Source organism: Nycticebus coucang, chromosome 12 (assembly GCF_027406575.1).
Source record: "Nycticebus coucang isolate mNycCou1 chromosome 12, mNycCou1.pri, whole genome shotgun sequence".
Lineage (NCBI taxonomy): Eukaryota > Metazoa > Chordata > Mammalia > Primates > Lorisidae > Nycticebus > Nycticebus coucang.
Window position 1 is genome coordinate 30606928 of NC_069791.1, and position 22673 is coordinate 30629600.

The 22673-nt window shown below is 43.0% G+C and overlaps 1 protein-coding gene across 3 annotated transcripts in view; it reads left to right on the forward strand.

Annotated features, from left to right (window-relative positions):
* The window catches only part of TMTC1 (transmembrane O-mannosyltransferase targeting cadherins 1), a 287962-nt gene that overhangs the window by 130951 nt on the left and 134338 nt on the right, over positions 1–22673 (forward strand). The window lies entirely within an intron of this gene.

Consider the following 22673-nt stretch of genomic DNA (forward strand, 5'->3'; position numbering starts at 1 on the left):
CATAACGCTTTGTAAGATTAGAATCAGTGCGGGGAGGTTTAATTTAGTAGACAGAAATGAACAACAGATTTTGCTAATATACAGCTAATTATGTCTTACTGTTGTTTCTATGAGTTCTGGAGGGTATTGGGTCAAGAAGTAATGGAGATCAATGCATCTGATTCATTGATCAGGTTTCTAATTTCTTATCTGTTCAATCTGCTATGATGTACATTTGGGTACAGAAGACAGTATATTTGACAATTTTAATAATTTTTCTTCAGAATATACGGTAGCTATAATGGTTTAAGAATTAAGATAGACCGTTTTTAGGCTCTGCACCAGTAGCACAGTGGTTATGGCGCCGGCCACATACAACGAGGCTGGCAGGTTGGAAACTGGCCCAGGCCATCAAGACAACAATGACAACTGAAACAAAAAAATAGCTGGGTGTTGTGATGTGCACCTGTAGTCCCAGCTGCTTGGGAGGCTGAGGCAAGAGAATCTCTTAAGCCCAAGAGTTGGAGGTTGCTGTGAGCTGTGATGCCACAGCACTCTACCCAGGGTGACATAGTGAGACTCTGTCTCAAAAAAAAAAAAAGACTTTTTAAATTTCATAGTTTTATGTACCACTTAATGTCATCTAATATCATTCTCATGATGATATTTGCATTTTTTTTTGTATTTGCTACAATATAATAAATCTTAAACCTTGGTGTATGGTGTATTTATATTTTGTTTGACTTGTATCTCTTAGGGATAATGGATTGTTGAATTTTGTTGTCATACCAGGCAACGATCTTTGCTTTCTGTCATTCATTTAGCTTCTATCTTCTTTCTTTGCCTTTTATTCTTTGTTTGTTTCTAATCTTTTCTTCTTTGTCTGTAGGCTTTTTATTTCTGTTTAAAAAGAAAACCTTCTGAATGAATTCACCCGTTTTTATAACAAAACCATGTTCACTTCTAACATATATTTATATTGAAACAATCTTGAGTATGCTTTCAGAAATATTGCAATATCCAAACTCTAGTGCTGGCTTACTCCTTCTTGGCAGTTCAGAGCCTTTATAAGTTATTGTTTATATCTTATATTCTCCAATTGTTGTATAATAAATACTTTAATTAAGCTTGACATCTCTGACCCAGATTTTTATTAATGTTGCAATCTACTTGCCCAATTTAGGTATCGCTTCTTGGCTTTCAAAATCTCCAGAGTTCCTTGTCTAGATATTTTTAGCTGTGGCAGCTAATAAATTATTTCATGTTCTGTAGCTCCCTAAGTAGCTACTTCTGCCTCTAAGAGAAAAAAACAACTTTGCCAGATCATATTCTTGCCTGATGGCTCCATTGGCTTTAGCTTGGGGTTGATTTTGCTCCTCAACTCCCTGTCCCCTGAATTTGAACCTTTATTCTAACTGTTACGTTAGATGCAGCCCGTTTCCCGAGATTACCAGTCTTCAAAGGCCAAAAGGCTCAGTTAAAGAAGGATGGAGGACAGCAGGAACACAGTGCTATCAACCTCCCAACCAAATTTTTCATTCATATCTCATGTCATAAGTAAACAAGTGTCTGTCCAAAGATCCTTGGCATTGGGCAAGGTGCCTTTGATATCTGACTCACAGCCCTCCTAGCTATAACATCTTAGTTGCCAGGGTTGTTAGATTGCATTTCCTTGCTGCTGATGAAAAAATTTCTTTGTGGAACCCTTGGCAAAATTAGTACCTCAAGCCAGCCGTTTCCCAGGTTATGCTTTTCACTTCTAAGACATATATATGTCTGTCTGTCTGTCTGTCTATTTATCTATCTATCTATACACACATACATATACAATGCTTTTTTTATCCGCAGAGGATTCTGGTACATAGTTTGTCGAGGACTTTCTGTCTGTGAATCAATTCATCCTATATCCTCAAACCATCCAGTTGAGTTACCTGACTATAATCAGGTATCTCAAGTAATACAAAGTGATGGAGCCGAATATCCCAATACTCAGACCTTTAGATCCTTCCTCTCTTTTCTTTTAAAACAACGTCCTTCTGTTCTTCTGCCTCAAACTTAAAATCGGTAGCTACCCAGGGGCATCTCCGTGACAGCTGTTCTGAATGGCTTTTCACAATCCTCCAAGATAGCCCCATTAGAATCTACTCCTCTGAGAACCCAGAGGATGGTTTTAAAGGGTTTCTGTTCTCCTTGCATGGTTCTCTACTGAGTCTTGAAGTGGCTTGCCCAGGTCTCCCTCCTGGTTCCGTGGTTTTTCTTTCCTTCTCCGCTGTGCAGTGGAGCTGTGCTTCCGATGGCTTCGTCACTGTTTTGTTACTCATCCCAGGCTTGTCATTTGGCTGGGTCCGTCCATTTCCTTGATGCTCCCCTTCCTTCATTGGGTTTACAGATTTAGCACATGGTTTGCTCCTGTCTTGTGAGTATTATTTCTTCTCTTTTACAGTAGGCATGATAAATTACTCTCTTACCAGGTGAGAGTTTCCAGACAACCTTTCTTTTCATTTAGTTGTTGTAGTTTAAAATTACATGTAATTTTACAAAACTCATAGCTTTCAGGAGTATCTTGTTTAAGCTTTCTTTTGTTTAAAGTGCTTTTTTTGTGATTTTAGTTGTGAGATACCCTCTCCTTTAAATGATTTATTTCCATGTATTTCGCTCAGAAGAAACACCCTGTTATTTTCTGCTTAACTAAACTGAAACACAAAATCATTGTGTTATGCTCATGAGAAACCTTTGTTAAGCTAAATTTCTAAGACATGAGAACAAGGAGAGATGACGGTGTGACCTTCACTGACTGTAATGAAGAACGTCGCCTGGCAAACCCGGGGGAATACAACATTGGTAGGTTTATTATTTGCCGTTTACTGTATTTTACAACTCTGTCCACTTAGACTTTAACATACAGAAACCCGATAGTTGCAATGGTTTCTTCCAGCACATTGAGCAAAGTGTGCATGTCATTTGCCAAGCTCATTCCTTTTTGTTTTTTCATGCACTATGAAAATTCCAGTTTTTGAATTCAGTTTATATACTATGTATGTATTATTTTATGTATGTTCAGTTTTTCTGTCTTTTAGTCATAGATTTATTGAGATATAATTCGCATGCTGTACAATTCACCTATCCAAGTATACAATACAGTGGTTTTTAGTGTACTCTCAGAGTTATGCAACCACTGTCATACTATTTTCATCTCCCCCCAAAGAAACTGATCTTTTACCATGAGTAGTCATTTCCGATTTCACCTCCGTCCCCCAGACCTAGGCAGCCACTGGTCCACTTTCTGTCTCTGCAGATTTACCTCTTCTGAACAGGTCATATAAATGAGATCATATAATATATGGGTTTTGTCATTGGATTCTGTCACTTGGCATGTTTTTAAGTTTCATCACTGCAGTAGCTTACTGCAACATCTCCTTTATTTTTATTCTCCATTAAAAATTGTTCCTTTGTACGGATATATCATATGTTTTAATTTTCCATAAAAACAGACATTTGGATGGTTTCCTCTTTTTTGGCTGTTATAAATAATGCTACTGTGAACATTTATGAACAAGTTTTCATATGAATGTATGTTTTCATTTCTCCTGGATACGTCCCTGGGAGCGGAATTGCTGCGTTAGCTCTGTGTTTAACTTTTGGGGACTGCCAGCATGTTTACGAGAGCACTTGCACCATTTTACATTCCTACCAGCAGAGTATGAATGTTTTGGTTTCCCATATCCTCACTAACACTTGTCTTTCTTACTGTCTTGTTTCTTTTTCATTATTATTATTCTTAGAGTCATACTAATAGGTATTCAATGGTAAGTCGTTGTGGTGTTGGTTTAGAGTCTCTAATGGCCGGTGATGTGGAACATCTCTTTATGTGCATATTGGCCACTTCCCTGTCTTCACCGGAGAAATGTCTATTCCGATCCTTTGTCCACTTTTTAATTGGATTATTTATCTTTTTATTATTGAATTGTAACAGTTCTCTTTATATATTCTAGACACACATCCCTTATCAGATTTATAATTTATAAGGATTTTCTTCCTTTTATATACTGTTGTTTCACTTTCTTGATGTCTTTTGAGTCACAAAAGTTATTTTTTATTTTCACTTTGAAGTTTCACTTTATCTATTTTTGTTGTTGCTTATGTTTTTCACATGAAATCTCAGAAGGCTTTACTAGATTCTCTTTTGAGCTGTCTTTGTCAAGTATTTGCTTCCCCTATCAATGAATTATACCAACCTTTACTTTTCTCACTATGTATTTTTTGAGGATTGTATTTTCAATATTTTTAAAATTGTACTTTTTTACAATTCATGTTAACAGCAATTGGAAGCCATTTAGAATCTGACTTCTTATTCTTGACCATTGGGTATGTCGAGCACCAAGGCAGATTTGTCACAGAATTGGAGTCATCATTGCTCAGGACATGCTGGTGACAAAGCCTTTAATCTTTTACCTTTCCGTCTTAACCCAGATATTCACATTTTATTAGCTGTCAGTCAATTCTTTGTGACTGATCAATAACTTTTCCGACCTGTAATTAATCTAGATTATGTGGATCAATTAAATGATGGGACATTGAATTGTAAATGCTTCTACTTCCCACTTGAGCAGAAGGTGTAATTGGAAGCTAAGGAACAAAGGATACATTGTATTTTGACTACACAACTTTGTCTTGACAGGCAAGATCCTCCCAGGCCCAGTTGTTCTCACAGTTGTCCAAGCCAAGTAACCTGGCAGTGGGGATTGACGCCTTCCTTTCTTTCATTCCTCACATCCGAAAAGTCACCTGGTCCTGTGGTTTTGATCTCCTCAATCCCTGGAATTTATTCACTGACCTCCATCCCCCCTGCTGCCTTCTTCGGGAAGGCCCTCATGGTCTCTTGTCTGTATTGCTCAAAAAGCTTCCTAGCTTCTTTTTCTCTCCTCAGATCCATTCTACAAACTGTTCCCAGATGGTCGGTCTCTCTAGCCGGCCTACTGGTTGTGATGCGCTGACCCAGTCACAAGTCAGTGATTCCCTGTGCTCCTGGGGATAAAGAGTAAGGGATCTGGCCATGGCTGATCCCTGTCACTCAAATCTCTTGACTTCTCCCCACCCTGTGTCCCTAGCCTCCAGCGCTAGCCATAGTGAACTGCTCCAGTTCTGCACCACTGACATTTTTTCTTTCGCCTCAGAGCCTTTTCTCATGCTGCTTTCCCGCCCTGCAATGCCGTCCTTCCTTGTGTTGTGTTGCTTCTGGAAGATCTTGCCTGATCCGTCTTACTTAATCTTGAAGATATATTTTTCTTCTATCTTATTTTACTTTATTGTTACAGGCTGTTGGCCAATTTTTCTTTCCATTTGGATGTGAGTTTTTCAAGGGCAGAAACCGTGTCTTATATTTCTTTGTATCTCTGGCAAGTCACACAGGGCCGAGCTTAGGAGAGAGCCACAATTATTACTTATTGTATGATGGGTGAATGGTTGCTTGACCTTTCTCTCATGGGTCTCTTGCTTCTGTGGACATAACACCTCTATTTACTTTCTGTTTCTGAAGGCCACTTCCAACTCCTGTCTCTGGATCTTATTCTTGCTTTTCTTTTTGTTATGAAAACATTTGCAAGTGGGTGAGCCTTTATACACTGTGGTGTGGAGAAAATAGTGTTACTCATCCTGAGCCCTCCTAGAATAGCCCAGCTGCTCTGTCTGAGAGAGACCCACAGAATGCAGTGATGTGCCTAACGTGCATGTAATTATGGAACTAATTTGAGATGTAAAAAGGTTTAAAAAGATTGGTTTGAGTTCTTTCCCATGTGGTGGGGTGTCTGTTGCCCTCCCCAGGATTTTTATGTTTGCCCAGAGCCTTACAGTCTCATGGGCATCTTCCATTACCTGTTTCCTTTTCCTGCTAAACTGTCCCCTGACCCACGTTACTCTGATTCCCTTTAACGTGCCAACCTAGTTATAGGCATCCTTTCGTATTAATATCCCCTAAAACACCACTCACATAAGGCATTTGTGTAAGAGAGACTTTACTACAATGTTGGGACAAAGGAACAGAGTTACACTGCAGAATCATGCCACAAAAAATTCACATTAATCGCCGTCCTTCAGGAACTCTGCCACTGGGCATTTCTTCTTGGCTGGTTTTTGGGGGGCAGGGCAATTTTCTTGCCTCAGGTATTTGCTTAGCCTTCGTTCTTTCCCGTTCTGTTCTTCCTCCTTCCAAATTCCTGATAATTTCTTAGATCACGAAGGCCATCGCAGACTAAATTATGTCTAGGTGAGACGAGGCTATGCTGAGCTCATGACGAGCTCTGCAGTGCAAATGGCAACACGAAAAGGTTTCGTTTCCGTTCACAGAACGAGGCGGTAGATCCTACCACTCTCTAGGGAAGCCGTCTGCCGTGTGGTGAGTCTGGGGGCTGAGCTGCTTGCGTTGTGTCGTCCTGCTATCTAGAATCGCTAAGTCACTGTGGCAGAGGGAGAAAGCTAGAGGGCCCCATGCTCCTTATACTGACAGTATACGTAGTACCGAGGAGGGAAGAGTGTAAGGAGCCACCTTCTTTGCCCCTCTTACCTCGTGTCAGGATTTATCAACTCTGCTCAATCTTGTTTCACTAATATCCCCACCACTTCTGATCCCTCTCATTTTTCCCGACCCACCATTGAACTGTTTGAAACCAGTGCCATATATAGTATAAACTCAGTTATAATTATATAATGATGGAGTAGCTCTAAAATATAAGGTGTCTTTTCAAAACTATAACCGCAAATCTCTATGATACCTAAAAACATTGGCAATATTCTTTAATATCATCAAATCTTAGATAATGATATCAAGGGCATAAGGCGTACTGAATAGTTCTGCTTCTAGCCCTGTGCATAACAATAGTCTGGTGGCTCTTAAAATTATTTCATGGTCTTACTAGGCTTTGACTCAGAGCTGGGCACAAAGTAAGTCCTGAGAATAAATGAATGGTGATCTTAATTACATTTAGCATCCTTAGAAAGGATGAGCCTTGTTAAGCTATCCTTCTGAGAAGGTAACACATCTGGTGTGCCATTTTAAGCACCAGAAATTTGATCATAACTATCAGCTACACACCTCCAACCTCTAATGTCTCGTCCAATTTTCTGTTTTCAAAAATATGGGCAAGCTTTTAATTCACAATTAGCTAAGGTGTGGAAGCAACATAGTGCCCAAAAAACCTGGATGGATTAAGGAACTGTGGTACATGTATACCATGGAATATTATTCGGCTATAAGAAAGGATGGAGCTTTACATCTTTCGTGTTTGCTTAGATAGAGTTGAAACACATTTTTCTTAGTAAAATATTGCAAGAATAGGAAAAAATGTATCAATATATTCAATACTAATATGAAATGAATATATAAATAAGTACATGCCCACGTGAAAGAAAAATACGAGTCTAGTCTAGGGGAGGAGGAGGCGGAGCAGGGAGGGGGAGGAGGAGGGTGATTGGCAAGATCTCACCTAATGTGCACAAAGTGAGGGTGTTCAGCACACACCCCAGGTGAAGGGCTCAACTACGACTTGAACTTTACCTTAGAAATGAAAAGAATGTAACCAACATTTGTACCCTCATATTAGTCTGATATTTTAAAAAATACATATCTCCGAGGATCTGCTTACCTGTAACTTCATAAAGGCACAAAAATGTCTCCTTGAGAACGAGGGAATTTATGCCGTGGAATATCTGGTTGATTTGCATAATCGCATAGATGACAAAATACAGATTTAGTATAATGTGTGTCTGGGATCCATTTCCATTCCTTCTCTAGAAAGGCGGTAAGCTCTCTTTATGTGTTAACATGTTCTGTCAAAAAGTGTCATTTATCTCTGGATTTGCTCTTCTACTTTTATAAGTACCTTCAGAAATGTGATCCTTTAACATTCACTCTTGTAAATCAGAGATTGAGAATAAAAACAGAAGCCTGAGCTAAGAAGGGCTCTGCACAGGCCTGGAGCCTGCAGTAGCAATAACGTATTTCCACTGGTAAGGCCACACTTTGCTGCCTAGTGTTAATAATCGTCTTACCAGATTTGAAGGGGACAGGACAGGAAGCAGTGTGTACTTGACAGGAGACATATTGCCTTTATAATATTGAAAATAGTTGTCTTTCAAATCCGAAAAAGAGTTTGCATCGGCTTTTCAATGAAAGGGCATAGAGGCCCCTTGTCAGCATCATGCTTTTCCCTGAGATGCGGTCCCGGAGAAGCAGCTGGGAGAGTGGGTAGATCTTTCTGCTGTTCAGAAACAAAGGCAAAGGCTTGTATTACTTTTTAGGCAAAGATTAAGATAGGAAATAATAAGATTCAAATAGAACTCAGCGTCTTCCAGATTCCAAAGAATCCTCTTTCTCTGCCTTTCCATTTTTAGCTGATGGCTTCAAAAAAGAATTCCAGAACCTTAGATTTTGATTCGTACAGCCTATTTTCCTATTTGTTGTATTTCTTGTAGCCCTTAATGGGAGACTATCTCATAATCAACTCCGAACAAGTGTTCATTGAATTAAAATTTTTCTTTTTAAAAAACAATGCATTGGGGTGGCGCCTGTCGCTCAGTGGGCAGGGCACCGGCCACATACACCAAGGCTGGTGGATTTGAATCCGGCCCAGGCCAGCTGAAAACAACGACAACTGCAACAAAAAAATAGCTGGGCATGTGGCGGGCGCCTATAGTCCCATCTACTTGAGAGGCTGAGGCAGGAGAATCCCTTAAGCCCAAGAGTTGCAGGTTGCTGTGAGCTGTGATGCCATGGTACTCTACTGAGGGTGACATAATGAGACTCTCTCTCCAAAAAAAAAAAAGCAAAAACAATGCATTGTATACTATGCAAAATGAATTGTTCAGTTCTTGCTTTAGCAACTAGCAGGGCCTTTGAAACATGTTTATAAAAGGCCGTTAGGACATATTTTTCCTCCCCTAAATGAAATGGAAGTTATTCTTTTTTTTTCCCCCCTCAGCCTCCTGAACAACTGAGACTACAGGTCCCCACAATGCCTGCCTAGTTAGTTATTGTTGTTTTTCTTTTTTCTTTTGGTAGAGATGGGATCTCACTCTTGCTCAGTCTGGTCTTAAACATGTGAGCTCAGGTGATCCACTCTCCTTGGCCTCCCACAGTGCTAGGACTATAGGTGTGAGTTACAGTGCCCAGCCCATTCTTTTTTCTTTCTTTTTTTTTAAGCAATGATTACCCAACCAGAATGAATATAAGAACAACTCGTGTGGAAAGAAGTATGTTTAAAATAAAGACTTTCTGGCTTGTCTCACAGAAATTCTGATTGAATAGGTCATAATCAATCAGAATCTGTACTGGACTAGATGCCCACATGGTTCTGGGGGCCACATGATTTTGAGACCCAAAGGTAAAAGTCATGTTTCCTGCAGCTGAAGAACTTTCTACAGGGAGATGCTCCCCCCAACATGTTCTTGGGGACGAACAAGATTATCAAGGTCAGTGAGTGTAGTTTTCCAAGCTAAAATGGCACTGTGCTGTAGTCGTTTATCTAGTTTGTCTCAGGCACTGAGAATAAGGGGAGAAATAACCAGGAAGGGGGCAGAGGAGGCAGTCAGAAGGGGAACTTAGGGGAGCAGCAGTTTTACCTTGGGATAGGAATCCGTTGTTGGAAAATACTGATCTTGATCATTTATTCATATTTTACTTGTTGAGGAAAATCGTCTAATCCTTTGAATCTACACATCTATTTCATTACAGTCTTAAATACCGGAGAAGCTGATGACTGTGGAAGGGATACTGCTTTTGTTTTCTGCTAACATTGAAACATAAAGGCAAATATTGCTTTGCACACTGAAAAAAATGCTGAGCCCAAACTTGTATTTAAGCATTCTATTTCTTGTTGTGCGATGCTCTAACAAACATTTCCAGCAGTGCAATCATCACTTTGATGTGCTGTTAGAGGAGATTATACATGAGTTTTAAGTTTATGTCAGCTCTGCTTGAATTGCATGAAAGCTCACGCTCACGCGGGCTGCAGTGTTCAAGGCCTTAGGCAACTGTTTCTCCTGGGAACACCAGCATTTTACCCACCGAATTTCCTTTCACGTCTCCACATTAATCAAGAAATGCTAGTGGAAGAGCATTTGGACACAGGGAAGAATTGTATTTGGAGCCAGAAAACCCTATAATGTGCACGGGGTCCTCTGTATGTTTGTAGTGGGACCCTGCACAAATCAGCCTCTAGAAGGCTGCTTCCTTTGCTGCGAGAATGGGGGTAATACCCACTTCATAGAGATCTTGTTGATATTAGATAACCTTTCTGTGCACATTACTTTGAGAACTAGAAAATGTACACGCGAACAGGCTTTTAAATAGTCATTGATACAGTCCACTAATAGACCCACCAGTTTCTTGGATGGAAACCTAGAACCTGAGCATGGTGCATAGTGAGCCGTGAGCACAAGTCTGCTCAGTGGATGTTGAGCCTAAACTCAACGAGAGGAAGTATATTTGTGAGAAATAAAGATGCTGTTAAATGCTTATAGAGAGAAGGAGACCTCAGGGAAGAAATGATCCAAGTATTTATTTTGCAGAAATTCTGTTTGCTTTTTCTGCAAATAAGTGGGTAAGAAGTTGCTAGCAGTCTTAGGTGTTGAATTTCATTTTTCCTACTCTGATGAAGTTGCCTCTATTAATAAGATGACTGTATTGATGGCATATTTAAAAGGTCAGACAGACTTAATGGCATTTCATAGTCACTTTATAGTTTCTCCATGGTAGCAAGAATTCTCATTTAAGCTATATTCATTGCAGCTGAATGCAAAATCAGAAAAAATAAGTCAGTATAGCTTTATACTGATGCTTCTGCGAGAGGGGCGTTCCTCTGTATTCAGCTGTGTACCAGGAGCCAGCCCAGCACTGAAGGGGGAAGAATCTTCAGTCTGGGCCCTCTGGCTGCATCCCCAAATAACTACAAGCCTGGTGGGTTTCTAGATCTTTTATTGGATTGTAGAAAAGTATATAGTTACCTCAGACTAAAATAAAAGTACAAATACATATATTTTCAGATTTTTAGGCATTATTAGGGTGATTTCTTAAAACCCACAGAATCTGTTTATTGAACACACTTGGTGCTGGGAAATAACGGTACACAAGACGTTGTCCCTGCTCCTGTGGAACTTGTGTTGCAGGGGAGGGCCAACACAGTTATGGGGTAGCGTGGGGAGCCCCGGGTCTGTGGGACACCAGCCCAGCTGGGGAGGGGCTGTGACTCAGAAGACTTGTCAGAGGAAGTGACCTCTACACGGGGACCTGAAGTTCAGCAGCCTGTGAGTGAAAGTTGTTTCCAGCAGAAGAGGTGAGCACAGCATGTGCTCCCCTGAGGAATTTGAAACCTGAGAGTGAGGCAGGTGGCTGTGAAGACTGAAATGACCTGTGTGTGAAGACGGCAGAAGGGGAGAGGCAGGGGGCCTCCGGGTGGGAGTGGGGTACAGGGGAGAGAAGCAGAGTGGTCTGTAGCTGGAAGGGGGGGTGCTCCCTTTCTTCCCTGTGGCTGATTGACTTTTGCTCCTAAGAAGCCTCGTTCTACTTGGAGTTTCCTATCTTTTGATTCTTCTGGGAACTTTAAAAATAATTCCTGCTTTTAATTGAGCTGGTTTAATCAGGCCGTTGGTTCTTACAAACCAGAAAACTTTAACAAGACACAAGGAGAAGCTTGTCAGGGAGTGGCTTGTCTCTCCTTTCCTGTTTCATACAGTGTTTGGAAATGGTCTTACCAGGTCTGCTCCCAGGGCTGGAAGTAGCCAGTGTGTGGTACTCATCATGGGCCCTGGCTTGGAGTGCCCCTTGGGGGGAAGGCCACAGCACTTACATGGTATCTTCTACTTTGTTGGACTGAGGAGCAAGGGGATGAGGGCGATAGACCCCTTTCTGCATCATCCGCTCACCTGGGAATTGTCTATGGCTTCCTGGGACCAGCCCCGTTTCCTGGCATCAGGTCCAGCTCCCAGTCATCCTGTCTTTGTCTGCACGTGGTTTTCCTTGATTTCTTTTTCTTTTGTGTCCTCTGTTTTTGTTGCGTGTTAACCATTATGAGGTTCATCTATGTTGCTACGTTCACTGCCATTGCTGAATGGATCGCTGTTGCAGGCATACTCTGCAATGCATGTATTAATGTGATTGTACGTACACATTCAAGTCGTTTCTAGATTGGGCTGTTAGGAATAGCGTTTCTGTGAACAATCTTTTAAAATGTCTTTTGGCAAGTATATGCATGCGGTGCTGGTGGGTGTAAACTTAGGAGTGAAATTGCTAGTTCATGAAAGTCCGTATGGACTCTGCTTTCATAAAGCTGCCTGCAGTTCTCCACAGTGGTTTAATCAGTTTACAGCACTCAACTGTAAATTGTGTTTCCAAGTTCTGGTTGCTCCACGTCTTCACCAACACTTGACATGATACTTTTCATTTTAATTTCAGGCCTCGAGGGGGAGTCACTTTATAACGGTTTATATTACACATTTTAGATACTGTCACCTGTTCTCAGAAAGTGTCATCATGTTCATCTACAATGCAGAGCCATCAGTAATTGGCAGCCCTGCCTGGACTTTCCATCTCCCATCTCTATACTCACTTCAATTCTGTGGAGATGTAGGATGCCTTCCCTTAAACTTTTATGTTTCATTAATCTGTCATTTCTTAGAACTCTATTGAAATTTGGTGTTTATATTATACTGTGACCCAACTGTGTACTGTGTGAATGTGTTCACTGATGCAGTGGAAATGCCCCGTGGAAGGCAAGGCTAGACCTGAGTACCTTTTGGCAGTAAGTCTAGAAATGTGGACACAATTCTAAGTCTAGAAGAGTACACAGGATAATGACTCCATATTGAATTCAGGGGCAAATTCCCTGTCTATTGAGAACAGATAATGCAGGGTACAATGTATACTTTTTGGATAGTTGGAGACGGTTATAAGCAGGGAATAAAGAAGCTCCTGACAACAGTTAGCAGGTAATGCCTGCATGGGCCTGTCATAGCTGGGCCATTGTAAACTTCAGGCATTGTGAGGGTGAAAATAGGTAATATTCTGGGCGGAGGGAGGGCAGCGTACTGAAACCTAGTAGTATAGGTAGAGTCAGGGCCGGGCAGGGTCCTCCACTCTGGTGGGAAAGGTGTTCTGCACTGAGGCTGGTGTGTCGACAGTGTTGGTGTTTTAGTCCATTTGTGTATTGCTGTATGGCTGGGTAATTTATAAAGAGAGGTTTATTTAGTTCTGGATGTGCAGGCTATATAAAAAGCATGGCCCCAGCATTTGCTTCCATGAATGGTGGCAGAGGAGGGGGCCAGTATGTGCAGAGATCACATGAAGAGAGAGAAAATGACAGAGTGAGGGAGGGAAGTGCCAGGCTCTTTTTAACAACCAGCTCTAGAGCAAGAACACACTTATTGTCCCCCACACCAGGACATTAATCTGTTCCTAAGAGGTCCACCAACCCCCCACCCCACCCCCGCCAAACACCGCTCTTTAGGCTCCACCTCCAACGGTGGGGATCAGATTTCAGCAGGAGGTTTGAGCGACAAATAGCCAACTGTAGCAGTTGGCAAATGCTCTTCCTGAGAGGAGGCCAGTGTATATGGAAGACCCAATGTCCTGTATTTATGAACTGATAAAGGATTTTGTATTTGAAAGGAAAGGAAAGATTCTTTGAGCAGTAACATTTTTTGTGTGAAACAAATGAGAGCTTTATGTTTCTGCTTGTGATACATGATTTTTTCCTATGCACCTATCATAGGGTAAGGAAATATGACAGGTTCATGTTATTTCCTAGCCAGAAATGTTTTCACAGAGGCAGAGAATAGAATCTACATACATTTTTGCCCTTCAAACACTCTGATTTTTTTTTCTTGATAAAAATGAAAAGTTCGATGAAAAGAGCCACGCAGCTTCATTAGGGGCCATACCATGAATGTCATTTCCCCCACAGCCTCAGCTTCCCATTCCCTTTCATGTGTTTCTGTCACAAAACCTCTGGCTTATCAATGAAAATTCATGACTAAATTGTTCAAGCTGAATCCCTGGTTCCTAGGTTGCGTATTCATTCCATTTTATTGGAAAGAGATTCTAGTGGTTTTCTTTTTGTTCACAGAACTTGGGGTAGAAAATCAGTAAATAATTCATTGTGGTTTTTGCTCTTGGCTTTTAAAAAAGATAACCCAGCAGGGCAGAGATACTTGACAGTTTATTTTGTTTCTGAAATTGTAGGAGAAATTAAACAAACAAGATGATTAGCTTGAATGTAATTCATAGTCTAGGAGTTAAAAAGAACTACTTCAATGGTTGATTACAGCTAACTAAACTACTCCCACCTCACCCCTCCTCCCCATGTGATTAGCTTTTGGAGTGATTCCAGGTGGCCTCTGTGTGCTAAAATTTGCAAAAATTTTCCAGTGCTATGTCAGTGTGTTAAATAGTATTTAAAGAGTTTATTAGCAACATTGATGTGTTTCTCTGCACCAGAAGATACAGAATGTCTCTGAGTTTCAAGCAATAGCAGATGCACTAGAATCTCTGTAAGTTGACCACCGAGGGACTGTAACAAACTGATCAACATATGGAGGTGGTCACCGTGAGGAACTAGGCTTAGTACAGTTGGTGCATGGCTGGTCTATGAAAATGAGATCAACTTCGGGAGGTGGTCAGTGTAGGGAGGTGGTCCACTATTGAGGTGCTGCTGTATATGTTACCAGGGCACCTTCCTGGTACACGAAGAGTCATGACCTTCCTAGTGTTATAGGAAGGGGACGTGGTCTTTACTTCTGTGGTTTACTTTACTTTGGAACCTATTTTGGTTACAGTCTGTGTAAAAACTCACAATGAACCTTTTAAAATACATAAACAACAATTTTGAGATTAGAACTTAAAAAAATATTGTTTTCTTAATATTTGCCTTTTATCAATACAATATTATAAGTCTATAAAATCTAAAAAACTGCGTCTTGCAGGACAAGACAAACATGTAAACTCAAAATTAAAACAGTAAATTCTGCAGAGCATTGACAGATACTCCATAGTCGAGCTGCAGGTAGAAATAAGATAGTTTTACTGTTGCAATTCTATTGCTTTTTCCTAGTTAAAAAAACGTTTTCATTATAGACTATCAAGTACGTACAAAAGTAGGGGAAATGGCATAAAGAACTGGTTTCCGTGATCTCTGCTCCTGGCCATGTGGTTTCATCCATACCTTGCTGCTTCCCCTTGCTTCCCCTCAGTCAGTTATTTTTGTTTATTTGTTTGTTTTTTGTTTTTTGCAGTTTTTGGCCAGGGCCAGGTTTGAAGCTGCCACCTCTGGCATATGGGGCCTGCGCCCTACTCATTTGAGCCACAGGCACCGCCCCTCAGTCAGTTATTTTAAAGTAAATCCCAGACATTATCTCATTTCGTATGTGTGCCTTTTGATATGTATTTCTGAAAGACAAAGACTCTTACAAAATATAACCTTAATACTATAGTCACACTTCACAAATTAACAATGATTCTCTCTATCCAATTCTCTCTACCCAGTCAACGGTTCAGTTTTTCTGATAGCGTTATAAATGGTTTTTTTTAGTAATGGCTTGAATAAGCATCTGAACAAAACTTGCCTTTTTATATGTCTCTTCAGTTCCTTTTAATGTATGGATGCTCTCCGTTTTATTTGATAGATCCCCCCCCAATCATTATAATGCATTTGTTTGAGAAACTGGGTCATCCGCACAGTGGGTGTTTTTATATTCTGGATTTGGTACATTGCATCCCTTCGGGGCCATGTACACTATTCTGTTGTTTCCTGTATTTGCTGTAAACTGGTAATTACATTCAGGACTTGAACAGTTCAGCCTTGATTTTTTTTATTTATTTGTTTTGACAAGACTGCTCAGTAGGTGTGGGTGTGTATTTCTATCAGGAGGACGTCGAGCTGTTCATCTCTCCTCCTGGGATGTTAAAATCGATTGGTCAGTTCTAAGCACTGACTTAGCCTGATTCATATGTTATAAAGTTCCTCATCTGTTTTCCACCTGATAATTTTAGCAGCCGTTGATGATCATGCTTACAGCTATAACTTCTAGAAGGGAATAACACTTTCCAAATAATTTTTAAGAGCTGGGCTGACTGAGTGACAGAGTTGACTGATTTTCCTGCAAAGTTGGTGGTTCACCATTTGCCTGAAAAGCCAAGATACAGAGAATCTTTACTGATCTGAAAGGTAAATGGCATTAGCCTGGAAGCTCTGTGGAAAAAGGAGACCGAGGTGACCTAATCTTCTCTCTGTGGACGTGGCATTCTCATGTGACAATTTTACAGGCCCAAGGCTGCAAGGGGAAAAAGCATTTTTTTTGTGGTGTTTGTGCTTTTGCTTTTGTTAAATAACAAAGCCAGAACTTCATCGAGCTTTAGTATACACATGTACTGTACTATTTGTACATTTCCATTTAATTACAATGGAGAATTGGGTGTTGAAAAACACCATTGAAATATCCCTACTCCTCCAGCCCCATTTCTCTTTGGGGGTTTGAGTCAGAGCAAGGAATAATCTCCCCCGCTTGCCCCCACCTGGATGTTGTGGGGGCTTCTGCTTTCCACAGCCCACCTTGGGGGAGTAGGAGGAGAGGGGGGAGATCTGCTGGGAAGGTCCAGGAAGGGTGTCCCAGACCAATAGCTACATGCTGGCTGGAGTTCAAGGTGAATTGACATTTCACACTGGAAGGTAATGTAGAAACTGTCTGATCTCACGTCTTTGCTAATCCAAGAATCCTCCAGAAGAATCTAAAAAATGGGCGAGGACTTCTTTTCCCATTTTGTGGTTCATCTATTTCATTCTCCCTTTTTAATTCAGTATGTCCCATTTCACTATTCAATGATACATTCCTTGAGAACAAGGAACTTATCTAATGCTTCTGTATAATAGGGCGTCAAAGACAGGTACAGTCAGACATACTTCTGTATAAGTAGGGCGTCAAAGACAGGTACAGTCAGACATACTTCTGTATAAGTAGGGCGTCAAAGACAGGTACAGTCAGACATACTTCTGTATAAGTAGGGCGTCAAAGACAGGTACAGTCAGACATACTCTGAAGTGCCGGACAGATTTTACTCAGTAACTATGGAAATCAGAGGCAGGAACCGGGCTTCATTCTGATTTTTGCAGAACCAGTTGGGTCTTTTAAAGGGAGAACAAGGGAGGCACCCAGCAGGGGCTCAGGAGAGTCAGAGAGTAAATATTTGCAGAGTTGGCCAGTGTAAATGTGACTAGGCCAGCTGTGTCTGCCAGCTGGCAGTTGTCAGCCGTAGGCTTCTGTCCTTCCACAGAGACTGGAAGGAAGAGGCTCTGTCCTTCCTGGTTACATTTCAGAGGACTAGCTCCAAAGTCCTTGAGAGAGATGCTTCTGACCTGTGAGAGACAGTGCCCCAAATCATAAGCCCCCCTTTTTTGTGAATGCTCTTGAAAGACTTGGGGCAGGACCCCCCACTCTGCCCTGAGCGATGACGACCCCAATCAACTGCAAGAGACGGCGCTTGATGCAAACAGCAAGAGGATTTTATTCCAGCATGCTGGGGCTTGACTCGCAACTCTTTTAGGAGCCGAGGAGTCAAGCCCTGAACAGCAGGTTTTACAAGCTTATAAAGGCAAAAACTACAAAGTAGGGAGGGGTAGCAGACATAGCAGGGGCTTTAGGGAGGGGTAGCAGACATAGGGGCTTTTCCAGATAAGAAGAACTCTTGTTCATTACTCATCTGTCTTAAGACAAGATCAGCAGTTAAACATATGCTTAGCTTTTTTCTTTCAGAACCAGTTACCGGTTATCTGCTTCAGCTCGGGGCTATTTCCTAGGACAGTTACAAAAGGTCACATTCTTATAGTAGGGGGCGAGGGATGCTGCTACATATCTGGTCCCCCCCCTTTTTGGATTTGGTAGTACTTTCCTTCATTCCCCCATTTGTTTTTTGGGAAGTTCTAATCATGGAACTTCTAGCTCTATGTATTCATTCTTATGGCTTCGTCCCGGCGGAGAGACTGGTAATGCTGTCTGAGCATTAACACTTGTACGGCACTTACTCTCTCCTGGACGAAGGTGACTATACGGTTGAAAATGCAGGGCCCAAAGGTAAGAATTAGAAGCAGTATGATAAGGGGACTTATTAAACTGGAAACGAGAGTGGTGAACCACGGGGACTGGTTGTATTAACTTTCAAATCACCCTTGATGGGCCTCCCGGTCTCGTTGCCTTTTTTCCAGTCTCTCCCTGAGTTTAGACATGGAGTCTTTTACCGTGCCAGAGTGATCTCTATAGAAACAGCATTCTTCTCTCAGTGCAGCGCATAACTCTCTATCTTTTGAGCAGTACTAGGTATGGTCCTTTCCACCGTGGTTCAAGGTTGGCTGTCCGGTGGCGCCAGATGTACACCGAATCTCCAACCTGGAACTGGTGAGGTATTTGCAGATCTCCGGGCTTGTAGGCTTCGATCAGCCGGCTCCACACTTCCTTTTGCACAGTTTTAAGGGCTTTTAATCTGGTGTATAGAGATTGAGAGGAGTAAGATTCTGGGGAAGGGAGGTGCTGCATGGCAACGAGCTGGGGGTGAGCTCCATATAGGATTTTAAAGGGGGTCAGCTTGAGAGTACTAGGGGTGTTGCGCACACGGAACAGGGCAAAGGGAAGGAGGACTGTCCAGTCAGTAATGCCAGTCTCTAAGGATAATTTAGTCATGGCCTCTTTTAGGGTTCTATTCATCCTCTCTACCTGCCCTGAGCTCTGGGGCCGATAAGCGCAATGTAATTTCCATTCAAGCCCCAGGATTTTGGCCAAACCCTGACTAACCTGGGCAACGAAAGCGGGACCGTTGTCGGATCCGATTACTTTGGGTAGCCCAAATCTTGGAAAAATCTCTTCTAATATTATTTTGGCCACAACTTGAGCAGTCTCCCTCTTTGTAGGAAAAGCTTCGACCCATCCTGAGAAAGTGTCTATGAACACTAGCAAGTACTTGTATCCGTACTTAGCCAGCTTAATCTCTGTAAAATCTGTTTCCCAGTAGCTTCCAGGGCGATCCCCTCAGAGTTGTTTTCCCTGAGGTAGTGTGCTAGGCTGGGTGTGTACTAATTGGTAAGGTCTGCACTCTTTTACAGCTGCATCAACGAGCTTACTTAATTCTATAATATAGTATGGAGAGGACTGAATAATGGTTTTTAGATGCTTGGGGCCCAGATGGGTTAATTTATGAAGTTGCCTGAGAAAGGTGATTGCCTGCTCCTCAGGGAGGATGTTTTTCTCTTCCGGGGTTTCTCGGATCCCCTCTGGGGATTCTAGGTGGAGGCCTAATCTGTCCATCCTCTCGAGATCCCGCTCCGAATATTTAAAGTTTTTGATAAGGGGGGAGCTATTTCTTTAAGGCTAGGTCTTAAAGTGTTTTCATATAGCTGTAGGATGTTGAGCCCTTGAGCCGCTAGCTTAGCTTCTTGGTCGGCTCTTTGGTTTCCCTCGGCAACTCTGGACCCCCCTTTCTGATGTCCAGGGCAGTGGATTATGGCCACTCTCTTAGGGAGGTGAACAGCCTCCAGTAGACTTAGGATTTCTTCCCTGTGTTTAATTTCTTTTCCTGCTGAAGTTAACAGTCCTCGCTGTCTGTAAATGGCCCCATGGACATTGGCTGTAGCAAAAGCATACTTGCTATTGGTGTATATGTTAACTTTTTTTCCTTCTGCCAAACGTAAGACCTGGGTCAAGGCAACCAGCTCGGCCTTCTGGGCCGACGTCCCTTCAGGCAGACTACTTGCCCAGATGGTCTGCTTATCGTCCACCACCGCCGCCCCGGCCACCCTTTTACCTTCTATTATGGAACTGCTCCCATCAGTGAACTAGGTTAATTGGGCATCCGGCAGGGGCTGATCACAGAGGTCCCTCCGAGTTCCAGTCTCCTCAGCCAGTACTTCTTGGCATGTGTGTAATACATCCTCCCGGACAGAGGTATCAGGTAGTAGGGTAGCCGGGTTGAGGATGACAAGCGGGCCAAACTGGACTCTGTCTCCATTTAATAGGAGACTCTGGTAGTGTGTCATGCGGGCATTGGACAGCCACCAATCAGGGGGCTGTCTGATGATGCTTTCTAAGGCATGGGGGGCAATGACTGTCAACTTCTGCCCCATAGTCAATTTGTCTGCATCTTTTACCAGTACCGCCACTGCCGCCACAGACCTCAGACAGGCTGGCCAACCACCAGCGACGGGGTCTAATTTCTTGGAGAGGTATGCTACCGGTCTTTTCCATGGCCCTAAAGGCTGCGTCAGCACCCCTTGGGCCCCTCCTCTCTTCTCATCTACGTATAGGACAAAGGGCTTTGTTACATCTGGTAGAGCCAGGGCCAGGGCTGATAATAATGCCTTTTTAATGTTGTCAAAGGCCCGCTGTTGGCTGGCACCCCACTCGAAGGGAGTGCTTTTCTTGGTCAAAGGGTAGAGGGGGGCTGCCAGCGTAGCAAACCCCGGTATCCATAAGCGGCAGAACCCCGCAGTCCCTAAGAATTCTCGCACCTGGCGGGGCGAGCGGGGAACTGGAATCTGAGTCACAGTGTGCTTCCTGGCTTCTGTTAACCATCTCTGCCCTCCTCTTAGGGTGTAACCCAGGTACGTTACCTCTTTCTGGCAGATCTGGGCTTTCTTGGCGGAGGCTCGATATCCTAAGCGGGCTAGCTCTTCCAGTAACAGTTCTGTGCCCCGATGGCACTCTTCCTTTGTCGTTCCAGCTAGTAGTAAGTCATCTACATATTGTAGGAGCGTTACCTGAGGGTGGCTGGCGCGAAAGTGAGCTAGGTCTTGGTGGAGGGCTTCATCAAGGATGGTTGGGGAGTTCTTGAACCCCTGTGGAAGTCGGCTTCATGTCAGTTGCCCCGTCATTCCAGAGTCCGGGTCTCTCCATTCAAATGCGAAGATGTTCTGGCTAGAGGAGTGTAGTCGGAGGCAGAAGGAGGCATCCTTCAAATCTAGGACAGTGTACCAGATATGGTTTGGAGGGAGAGAGCTTAACAGATTATAAGGGTTAGGCACGGTGGGGTAGATGTCTTGCGCCCGCTTGTTTACTTCTCTCAAGTCCTGCATAGGGCGATAGTCTCCTGTGCCGGGTTTCTTGACGGGTAATAAGGGGGTGTTCCATGGTGACTGGCACTTTACTAGTACGCGCAGCTGTAGGAGACGCTGAATGTGAGGCCTAATCCCTTCCCGAGCTTCCTTAGTCATAGGATACTGGCGCACTGCCACAGGAGTGGAAGTAGCTTTGAGTTCTATGACTATAGGCGGCCTTTCTGTGGCCAGTCCCATTCCAGCAGTTTCGGCCCATGCCTCGGGATATTTTTCTAGCCAGTCATGTACAAGACTAGTCCCTTTCTCCTGCTGCTTTTCAAAGAGTCTATGTTCATCCTCTAAATGCATGGTCAGGGCTGTTATTCTCCTATTCTGGGTTACCTCTGGGCCATCAGGAGTGAAAGTGATTTGGGCTTCCATTTTGGTGAGTAAATCTCTCCCGAGAAAGGGCGCAGGGCACTCAGGGATAATTAAGAATGAGTGGGTTACCCGTCCCACTCCCAGATCTACTGATCTTCGGGTAGTCCATGAGTACTGCTGATGCCCTGTGGCCCCTACATCCCAGGATTTTTTCTTGGAGACGGGTCCTGATGGTTCGAGTAGGACTGAGTGTTGAGCTCCGGTGTCTACTAGGAACTCAACTGGCTTCCCCTCCACCATAAGTATTACCCTAGGCTCGGGGAGGGGTTCCGAGCCCCGTCCCCGCTAATCTTCTTCCTCTAAGGCGAGTACTTTCTTGGCGAGTTCTTTCTTCTTTTTTTTTAGGACATTCCCTGGCCCAGTGCCCCTTCTCCTTACAGTAGGCACATTGATCCTTATCTAACGGGACGCAGTTGCCCAGGCTACCTGACTTCTTAGTTCTACCTTGGGTCTGTTCCTGGCTCTTCTCCCCTACTACTGCGGCCAAAATCCGTGTTAAGTTTTTCTCCTGTCTTTGGTCTCTCTTATTTTCCCTTTCCTCTCTCTCTTTCTCCTTTCTCTGCTTTTTCTTCCTCAGTTTCTCTTTTATGGTATACTTTCTCAGCTTCCTTAACTAAATCCTGCAAGGTATAGTCCTGCAATCCTTCAATCCTCTGCAACTTTCTTTTAATGTCTACAGCTGACTGCCCTATGAAAGTCATAGCCACGGAAGCCCTCTGTCCTTCAGAGGCAGGGTCAAATGGGGTGTAGCGCCTAAAAGCTTCCATTAGGTGCTCAAGAAATACTGAGGGGGGTTCCGTGGCCCCCTGTATTACTTCTCTTACCTTAGCCAAATTAGTGGGGCGTCTTGCCGCCCCACGGAGGCCAGCCACTAGAGCCTGGCAATAGACTGTCAGTCGCTCCCTACTTTCTGCCGTGTTGAAGTCCCAGTCAGGTCTGGAGAGGAGAAAAGCAGCCTCGATGATGTTGGGGAGCTGGGTAGGATGCCCATCCGCCCCGAGTACATTCTTCCTAGCTTCTAGTAAAATTCTCTCCCTCTCTTCAGTAGTGAAGAGAGTCTGTATGAGCTGCTGGCAGTCATCCCATGTGGGCTGATGAGAGAACATCAGGGACTCTACCAGCCCAGTCAGGCGTTGGGGGTCTTCTGAAAAAAGGGGGGTGATTAGTTTTCCAGTTATACAGGTCTGCGGAAGAAAA